Source organism: Etheostoma spectabile, unplaced genomic scaffold (genome assembly GCF_008692095.1).
Source record: "Etheostoma spectabile isolate EspeVRDwgs_2016 unplaced genomic scaffold, UIUC_Espe_1.0 scaffold00019572, whole genome shotgun sequence".
Classification (NCBI taxonomy): domain Eukaryota; kingdom Metazoa; phylum Chordata; class Actinopteri; order Perciformes; family Percidae; genus Etheostoma; species Etheostoma spectabile.
The window spans coordinates 1-10,791 of record NW_022605026.1 but is presented as its reverse complement, the minus strand read 5'-3'; the positions used below and the strand labels follow the sequence as shown (position 1 = coordinate 10,791).

Below are 10,791 nucleotides of genomic sequence, written 5' to 3'. Positions count from 1 at the left end.
TGTCTGTCTGTCTCTGTGTGTGTTTGGGTGTGTGTGCATGCGTGCGGGTCTGTCTGTGTGTGTGTGTGTGTGTGTGTGGTGTGTGGTGTGTGTGTGTGTGCGCGTTTGTTCGCAGGGCGTGTGATGCGTCAGTGCAGTAGTGTTGGAGTAGTAGAACTTGTAGTCAGTGCGTGCTACATGCTACATGCTACATGCTTACATGATGTATGTTGCTTCTGCTCGCCACTCTCTGCTTCCAGCTATGCCACCGGACAGCCCTTTGTTTTCAGGGCTGAAAGAGGAGCCGAGTGTGTGTCGCCTCCTCTGCCGGTACATAGCCTCTCACACTGCCAAGACCTGGTACACGCCTCCCCGTGGCACACATGGGGAACTGGTCCCTTGTGGTTTCCAGGCTAAGTTGTACAGGATCTCGGAGCAGCAGTGGGCCCCAGAGACATGGCATGCAGGCGCATCGGTGAGTAGAAACCCCTGATGCCGGTCAACCACTGCCCCAGTTATGGACAAATAGCCCCAGCTATGGTAAATAGTGAAGACCCCAACAGATGTTGGTGTGAGAACCACCACAACGCCTGGGAAGGAGGAACACGGCACCCCCACAGCCACGTGGGTTAAATCGGGAGGGTACAGCGGCTAAGGAGAAAAACCTGTGGAAATGTGAGAAAATTGCAATTTATTCTTCACAATCATATAATAACTATTGCATATACACAAACACTAGCTCTAAAACGATGTCCTGTTTGTTGGTGTGCCGGCCCTGGGCCTGTCCTACATGGGTACTGTGGTTTGTCTTGTTAACTTGCAGGTGTAGCAGAGGCGATGATGAGATGACTGTGATCACCTGGCGGTCCTCCAGACTGTTTAACCCCCGCCTGCCCGAGACCAGGAGGCTGCATTCTACCGATGCGCACCAACATGTTTTCTCTCTGTTAACTACTGACAACATGCACCTCACATCTCCATCACATCCATCCACCAACATTCATCACTGATACTGACAATCACACCTCATCGTGCTCTTGTTTGCATCATTATTTAATAAATGTCACTTATTATTGTCACGTTGCTGTGCATCTTCCTCTTTTATTGTGGGCCTGTGAGCGGTTTTCACAAGTTGGGGGCTTGTTTGCCTTAAGTATAAAACCAGGACCTTGTTTGTGGTTTCTTTATTTAATCCTAGTTAGTTGCTGTTGAGACAATTTGGTTTAGTTGAGCTGGTCTATTGTTGTTTAAATGTAAGTTGCACTACAGTCATGTGTAATATAGTTTGAGTGTAAATGAGGGAAACGCAAACGCTCATTTGCATCCTAAAACCCCAAAATATAAAATGGCTCAAAATTTATGTTTATTATAATATACTAAATATAGTTTTTTTTTTAAATGCTTGCTACTAACCTAGCTCTGGGGAATAATTCCCGGGGGTCCTTATGTCCTTTCGCCCAGCATGTCTCCTTGGATCAGGGAGGCTCCAAAATCATGTTAGCAGCTGTCGCCGTGGTCCCGGTACACGTCCTGCGATGCCATGTTACGTCCTGCTACGCTGTGCTGTCCCTGCCACGTCCTGCTGGGCCTTGTAATGCCCACAGTGCCCTGCTATGCCATGAACTACTACAAAGAACTACTACAAACTACTATTTTTTGGCTGTTGTTGCCACTCTTCAATCAACCCCAATCGGTCGTCAGACACCGCCTACCAAAAGCCTGGGTCTGGGTCTGGGTCTGGGTCTGTCCGAGGTTTCTTCCTAAAAGGAAGTTTTTCCTCACCACTGTCGCACTGTTGCTTGCTCTGGAGGAAACTCCTAAAACTGTTGGGTCCTTGTAAATTCTGGAGTGTGGTCTAGACCTGGTCTATCTGTAAAGTGTCTCCAGATAACTCTTGTTTTGAATTGATTCTATTTTTTTATACAATTGAATTGAGGAATACAACCAGAACTACTTGCATGGAGAGATACCACTGGAGAGAGAAAAAATATATTTGGTATATATTTTGTTTGTAATTTGGGTGAACCAACCCTTTAACCCGTGTGTTGTCTTCACGTTCGGGACCCTCTCGGGTCCCTCGGGTCAAACTGACCGGGACTTATTTGGGGTTTAAAAAACAATTCTGAAATAAAACTTTACTTCATAATCTGTTAACAATATTGTCTTTATCTCAATTTCCAATATGTGTAGATAAGAGAATATTTAACGTTACATAATATGCCAATGTAAAAATGCCAATTTCTTCAGTGCTTGTTTCATTCTGTTATGATTTTGTTAGGATTGCTTGAACGCAGCAGGGATGGAGAGTTAGGCTCTGATTGGTTAGTTTTCGCACCCGATGATCTAGGTGATGCCGTCAAAATGTGCGTTAGCCCGACTCAGTCACTAGAGTAGTAGTAGACATATTCATATTTTCCTTTTAAGGATGGCTTTACAAATGTTTAATATACCATTTTAAACTACATTCAAAAGTGTTTGAAGAACTACAACTGGACAGTGTGGAAGCCATTAAATAAGTAGTGAGTGTACTTACTGCTGCTCATTTGACCTCACGTGAAGAAGACTGGTCTCCCCGACAAGACCTGAGAGGACACAGCAGACAGATTCATGTCAACCTAAATCACCTGGAAGCAACTGCTAACTCCAAACCTGTTAGCTCGCAGTTTGACAGACTGGAAGACACAACTGATTTTTTTTTTTTTTTTAATAAGGAGCTTCTTATCCTCATTAAATACTTACTTGTTCCTTTGTCACTGAAGATTGCGCTGAATCCTTCATCAAAAGTTAAATTGACGTTGACACCTGGATTACAGGGAGGACAGATAAGATATTCTTAATAAAGTATCAACACAAAGATAAAATCTGCAACACAAGGTCAAACTCAAATGTTAGATTTCTGTTTGTGAACAGATTGAACAAACTAGACAGTGTGTTAATCAGTGAGCTTTAAAACTGGGTTGGGTTGTATTTTTCTAGCCGTTTCCTCGTTTTATGCTAAGCTAGGCTAACTGTTTCTTGGCTCTTAACACACAGACATGGGATTGATATCCATCTGAACATCTCCCTCTTGAAAAGAAAGTTAAAAATATGTATATTTCCCAAAATGATGTCATGACACAACAAGTATACAAACAGCTTCACACCCCCGGCTGTCAGAAGGCTCAACGCCCTCCCCTTTCTCCCTCCCCTCCCCTCTGCCTCCAAGAACTCTGGACTCTGAACCCCCATCAGGATCAACACTAGCCACTTTATATAAAAGAAGACACTCAGGAACTCTTGCTTTTATATTGCGCATTTCTCTACAGTTGATTTTGCCTTATATTTGCACTATTTAGAATTCATCACTGTGTTGTACATATTACTTATATTTTTTTATTTGTAATGTATCTGTCTTTATCCTATATTCTTCATCTTTTATATTTGTTTTATGTGTCCTCATTGCACCGTGGGTCAGAGATAAAGATGTTTTTAATTGCTCTGTATGTCTGGCACATATTGTGTAATTAGAATAAAGTTGACTTGACTTGACACTCAAAGCACCCCCACGCAGTAAAATGACCCGTGGCCCATCTTTCAAACCAAAGAATAGAGAAGTTCGGATTGCAACACACAGACGGGGAGTGTGACACTGCGTCGGACACAATCACTCCTACTTCTACCTAGCTACCTCTACAACCCATCGATGGGGGGAAAGTTATCTTTAGATGAATTAAATCAGCCACAGAGCACAGAATACACTCTACCTAGTAACAATGTGTGTGCACCAAAGGAGTTTTCTTCAGGCCAGCATTTTTTTTTAACCCTTGTGTTGTCTTACCAGAGAGTGAACTTGTTGTCCTTCGGGGTCAAAATTGCAAATCAACTTATTTTTTCTCCAATGTTTTTGACGCTTTTTGAAACGTTTGTCACTTTTTAATAATACTATTTTTTTTGCTAATAAAAACCCCCAGAAATTGTGGATTATTTGGACTCGTAGTTAAGCTCATAGGATGTTGAGTGGATTGCAGTTTGTTTCAAATGCTGTAAAATTGAAAAAAAAAAAAACACCTACAGTTCAATGAAAGTAATCATTAATTTTACGTGGCTTCCAGACAACGTACATCCACGCTTTCATGTTATTTTGGGGAAATTTGGTTAAAAGAAACCCATAATTCTGATCTACAAATTGGTCACATTTGACCCAAGGACAACACAAGGGTTAAATATTTGCAATGGGAGCGCGGCGTATTGACATAATGCAGCAGCTTGACGAGGCCCTATGTTCCTATCCTGTTTTTTTGTTTTCTGGTCACTGAATGCTGATTAATGCTTTAGGTAAAACTTAACACTTGCACTCAACACTTTTTACCCAGCAGTCCAATCACAGTGGAGGGGAAACGGGAAAATTTTTTCCGCCACTGATATTCAGTGTCATAGCAACCACATGCAACCAAAGCGTCTAGGGCTCTGACACACCCACCCAACGGCCGACTGGAGCAGAAAAATCAGTCAGACTGACCAGTGTCCCCGAGTTGGTCAAAAAAAAACTTCCTCGGGACACACCAAAGTGACATGAGTGTACGTTCTGCGCATGCGCGAGACATACTACGTCTCCACGACAGAAGGCGGCGCTTATCTGTATTGTCGCCCAAACAATGACAAGCGGCAGGTGATTGAAACCAGACTGTCGTGGCGGCTCTTTGGAATACAATCTCATATTTCACAAGAATAGTTCACATAAAAGTGTTTCCGAAAACATTTTAAGATAGAAATAGGCCGTGCAGTTGCTGAATCTGTCTTCATTTCAGATCCACAAAAGTCAGTTTAAAAGATTTGTCAGATTTGAGAGTCACCATCCCGCTCGCCATGTCCGGGTTAGCACTCCACTACTCTGATTGGTCATTGAGTCCGACATCCCGCCCTGCGATCTAGCAAGTCAGGTCGGACAAAATGAAGGGCGACGGACGACGGCCAAACACACCGACCAGACTCGAGTCACCGACCGGGTCAGGTTGGTGGGCCAGGGCCTTTAGCTAAAACAACCCCGCCTGCTTCCAAAGTTCTGCCAGCTGGACATTTCTTGTTTGTTTTGTGTTGTGGAAACTCTTTGATGGGCAAACAGCCTCATGACGTAACACCAGCTTTTCTTCAACCAAAGAGAATTTGGTTGGACACGAGCACATGGACCAACCGACCCGGAGGTGTCAGCCCCAGACCAAGTCTGAAAATAGGACCTGGAATCGTACCTTTTGGTGTGCTGATGGCTCTGTCATTCACAGCTCCTTTGGGCATCACTGGAAAGTAAAAAAAAAGACAATGGTAAACAGGATGCTGTCACTCTGTAAAATAGAAACTCAATTAAAACTTTCAGTAAGTCTGATTGGTTTAAAAAATTAAAAAACTTGGTTTCTTTGTTCTGTTTTCTGTTAATTCTCCGTGTTTCCTCCCTGGTCGTGTGTTCTTGGTCCTGTCTTGTGTTCCCCGAGTGGCTGTATGTTCGGTTTCCTGTTTTATTTTGAAGTCTGGGTCTGTCTGGTCTTATCTCTAGTTTTACTTCCTGTGTTTTCCCGCTCCTGTGATTACCTGATGTTTTCTACCCGTTTCCCATCCCTCTTGTCTTGTTACCCTGTGTATTTAGTGTTAGCTGTTGGCCTGTTCCTGTTGGTGTTTCTGCATTTTTCCCTTAAGTCGTTGTTTTCCCGTGAGTTTTTTTCCCAGTTTCTGTGTTCCTGGTTTTTGTTTTCTCTTTGGACTTAATTTTTTGGGGGGGATTTTTGACTTTTCACTCATTTGGGACTTGTTTTTTTCCCTTGTGTCGTTTTTTTTGTATTTGTGATCCCAGTGCTGTTTGGACTCCTGTTAATAAATCTTAGTAACACACTCTCTCCTGCCTTCCGGTCTCATCTCTGCATTTGGGTCCTCGATTCCGTTATGTGTAACAAAACTAAGTGTTTATGATTATCAGATTGGGAATGATATGAAATTAATTAAATACACCTTTACTCACATTAAGATTTCTGTAACTTAAAAAAAAATGCTAAATTGAGTGTCTGTAACTTATGGCGGATATTAAATGCAGTTGTCTTCCCACCACCCTCTTTCATAAATCTGTGGAAGATGTGTACACACAATTTATATAATAACCTTGATATTGTAAATATGTTAGCAAAACCATAAAAAAATTCCACTGGATAAGAATGAGATGATCCGTTTAATTCAATTGATTTGGTTCTTGAAGTGAAAAGCACCTTTAAATTCCCAGGGATGTTTGGTTTTTGTGTTTTGACCTCTGACCTCTGAAATCCTAACTAGAAGTACACCGTTGCTGTACTCGTGAAAGTTCAGTTTAACCTCCAGCGTCGTACCTGTTTGTTCCAGAGCGATTGACTGAACATGTTCCTCCTGCCTGGATCGCGTGCACACGCATGACACACACACACACACACACCACACACACACACACACACACACAACCCGCTCACTGATGTCATATGTATGCATGAAATAAATAAAAGAGAAACCACAGGAATCTTACAAAGTGGAATGGGAATGAGTGTAGACGCCAATAAGTGCAATGTCCCTGATTCAACTGTTGCATGTCATACAATGTCTCACAATGTTTCCTGTCTGTATCTGCACTATAAACTAAGGGTGTCAAAATTCTCTAAATCCACAATTCAATTAGTTATTAAGGTCACTATTTGATTAGGTTTAAGCCAGTGTTTTCGGCACAGACGGCTACATTGTTGTTAGACTATCAAGTCTTATAAAATCTTATGAAATAGTCAAGAACTAGACTTATAAACTATGGAGACAAAACCGTTGTTTGTACCACGCTGTACACAATTTTAATCATTTTATAATTGGGCTCTATGGTAGGCCTGCACGATTAATCATCAATCTAGATTCACCCTGTTCACCGTTTAATTTTTAAATAACTTAAGATTTTTTTTTAATGACTTAAATTCTCATTTACTTTTACGAGCCCACGTCATCACAAACGGTACTACTTTCTTCCGTGAGTTTTTAACATAAATGGTATAAAAAAAGATTTAAAATGCTCCCTGCGCTGCAGAAGGCCATGGGATCCCAAAAGTGCAGCAGCAGGCTACCACTAAGCTACGTCAGTTTTTCTTTCAGAAGAGAAAAAAAATTACTGGGACAATCGCAGATCTTTTCACTTGATGTTCAATTTAAATTTGTGACACTCCTACTATGAACTATTTGGCATAGTCCTTTAATTAACTTCCTTGGTATATCCAAGCTGAGCCGTTACAATACTGAAGTCTGATTCAGTTTGAGCGAAATGTAATTATTATTAGACACACAAAGTCACTGAACTTTGTGACCGAATAAGAAAATGGACAACCAGTGGTCATCAATCAAAGGCCAACAAAACCCTGCAGAGAGTCCTTGGTACTGACTAGCTGCTGGGATGGAGACCTACCTGTCAGTCTGTACCAGCCTGGCAGACATGGGGTTGGACGTAGCAGCTGTGGTGTGGCAAAGGTAAAGGGGAGGAGGGGCCTGGACCTGATGGGAGAGCCCTGGACTGAACACTGAGGAAAGAGCAAAATCACCATTAAACCTTTACTGACTGTGGGGAACTGCGATACACTGGCCTACACTGTTACTGTAAGAAAAGAAAATCAATAATTCTTAAACATATAAAAAATAATGCTTCCAGAAACAAAACTAAATAAATCACAATAGTGAATGTAATATTATCATGTATTGTATTTATTTTTCAGTCAATCTAAAAAGATGCTATATACAGTACATGATTCACAGTATGGACCAGGATTGCATGCTTTGCTCAAGAGCCCATTGGCAGTACCCAGGAGGTGAACTGGCATCTCTCCGGCTACTACTACTACTACTTTGGTCTGTACAGGGACTTGAACCAGCAACCCTCCAGTTCCCAACCCAAATCCCTAAGGAAATGAGCTAATACCACCCATAATTGTATTAAATCCATTTTTATTGCCGTTTTGTGTAGTACTTCTGCACTAAATTTCATATTTGAGATAAAGACGTTTACCTTGAATATTAATTAATACCCCTATTTTCTTTGTATTTCTGGTTAGACTGATACCTTTTAAAAATCTTTGTCAAATAAAATTGGAGGAGGTTTCACAGTCAATAAAAGCTAGTCCATATCTTACCCATGTCTAAATGGACTAGATCTGGAATCAATCACCTGGGCGTTTCCATAAAATTATGATTAAGTGTTATCTTGGTCAGAGGTTTTTTGGTTTTGATTATTTTTTCCGTACTTATCTAGACCGGAAATGACTAAAAATCAAACTCCACACTTTCCATACTGCGTAGGAACCCCGTATTATAAATACACATTGTGTATGTAGTGTGAACTGACTGTGTAGTTGGAGGCCTGGCGTCTCCTGTCAAGCTGCAGTTGTCCATCTGCTTCTCCATCTCTTTCTCCTTCTCCGCCATCTTCAGAGCAAACTCCACCTCAACTGCCAGCTGCTCATCTCCAGGGAAAAAGTCCTTTACCTTGTTACGATGTTCTTGCATGGTCACCTGATGGGAACAACGGCATCATGGAGTTTAGTTCCATCATCTTTACTGCGACTATAATTGCCACTGTTCATCGTACCCCAACCTGCACCGTCAGACACCACCCACCAAGAGCCTGAGTCTGTCCCAGGTTTCTCCTAAACGTTAGTTTTTCTTAACACTGTCACACTAAATGCTTGCTTGGGGGAATGACTGGAATGGTGGGTCTTTGTAAATTAGAGAAGGTGATCTAGACCTACTCTATCTGTAAAGTGTCTCAAGGTCACCCTTGTTATGATTTAGTGTCACACAAAGGTTGGGTGCAGCCTCAAAAGAGCTTTTCATGCTTCAGGGTAAACATATATTTTTCAGAACTTTCCCTCTTTTTTTGTGACTCTTGTGTCTACAACAGTAGAAGTAGATGCGGCAGATGAATGGAAGTAAAAACATAACTCAACCTGTCTTGTTGCTGCATTGCATTCATACATCTAACGCATTTCAACACAGTAGTCCTGCCTACAGTGGGGAGTATTTGATACACTACCAATTTTTCAGGTTTTCTAACTTACAAAGTATGTAGATGTCTGTAATAAAGGTCTAAAACAAAAATCCAGAAATTCACATTGTATTATTTTTAAATGATTAATTTGCATGTTATTGCATGACATAAGTATTTGATCACCTACCAACCAGTTAGAATACCGGCTCTCACAGAGGTTTTTTTAAGACACCCTCCTGTTCTCCACTCATTACCTGTATTAACTGCACCTGTTTGAACTTGTTACCTGTATAAAAGACACCTGGCCACACACTCAATCAAAAGAATCCAACCCCTCCACAATGGCCAAGACCAGAGACTTGTGTAAGGACATCAGGGATTGGACTTTGGAAATTGAGACCTGCACAAGGCTGGGATGGACTACATGGAAGCAGCTGACCAGCTGCTGCTGGGTCTAACGTTAGCGGTCCGCTGATCCATGCTGCTGGATTAATCAGATGAATATGCAGAAAGCATCCACATGTCCATGCTGTGGTCTTACCTGAAGGTAGGACATGAGGTCTCGGAGCACAGGAGAGCGTTCTGCTCCAGCAGGCTCTTCAGGCTGATGATGAGAGGAACTGTGTTCTCTCTGAAGGCCTTCTTCTGGACCTGTGGATTATAGCGGTTATCTCAATTTGTATGGTAGCAGACCAATTAGCAAGCAAGCGAGCAAGCTAACATTAGCCAGCAGCCAAAACCCCAATGTCACAATACATTTCACATGTCCCTTTCAGATGTTTTCAGCACGGGGGGGGGAAAGGGGTTTGTTATAACGTTACTCAAGAGTCTTGGCAGGTGCGGGTGGCTGGCTTCCGTGGCGGGGGAGATGTCTGATGGCCGACGTTGTGCAGTAGATCTTCCCTCCTCTTGGAAATATCTCCCCCTTCACTTGTTGTAATTATAACTGGTTGTTTTGGTGCCTAACATAGATGTCGTTGCCGCAGGACTGTTACCTTTCGTTGACTAAATTTAACTGTAAAGACAGCTAAAGGTGAATATTACCCCCCCCCAGCGCTGGAGTTTGTGTTGGCTGGGATTCAGATTGCTGTAATGATAATAGCTGGGCACTAGCTGGCTGTGGGGGGGGGTGGGGTAACGTAAACTATATGTGACCTGAGGCACTCTAATCCATATCCCACATGCTGGATCAATCAATATTGAAATGTATCAATAAAAGAGACACCTCTGCTGTAATACTATGCCGTGAAGTGGCATGTCATTAATGGAAAAAATGATGCGTGTGGCAGGAAAAAAAAAAGCTGTGTTAGGGTACTGAGTAATTCTGTAAATTGTAGATTAAAATTATTCTTTAATGTATCATATGGTGTATAATCGTGCTTTGATGGAAGTCAGAGAGTAACTAGTAGGGGTCTGAATCTTTACTGGTCTCATGATTCAATGTTGACTTGAATCAATTCGAAATAACAATGTGTCACCCCGTTAATATTATCACATTGCTATACATGGTATTCATCACCAAATTAAGCAATATTTCCTAGAGGGGTGTACAATTCGGAAAATGTCACGATTCGTTATCGATTTTTAGGCTCAAGCTTTGATTCGAAATTGATTTATTCAAAAAAGATTTTTATTAAAACACAACGATTCACAGTATGTAAAGGTAGTTACTTCCCACGGGATAGTATACACGCCGTTACAAAAATGAAAAAATAATAAAAGTATGAATCGATTTTTGGCATTCATGAATCAATTTTAAAATTGGTAGAGCTTTTATCGATTCATGATGTGAATTGATTTCTTTGCACACCATT

At 41.6% G+C, this 10,791-nt stretch overlaps 1 long non-coding RNA gene across 1 annotated transcript; it reads right to left on the bottom strand.

Moving 5' to 3' along the window:
• Window positions 1-2,312: 2,312 nt before the first annotated feature.
• On the bottom strand, window positions 2,313-6,371 carry LOC116684749 (uncharacterized). Its single transcript, XR_004330836.1, has 4 exons — window positions 6,324-6,371; window positions 5,205-5,252; window positions 2,719-2,781; window positions 2,313-2,561 (listed from the first exon to the last, which is right to left on the bottom strand). It is a non-coding gene; the product is annotated as an uncharacterized LOC116684749 (long non-coding RNA).
• Between the last annotated feature and the right edge of the window lie 4,420 nt (window positions 6,372-10,791).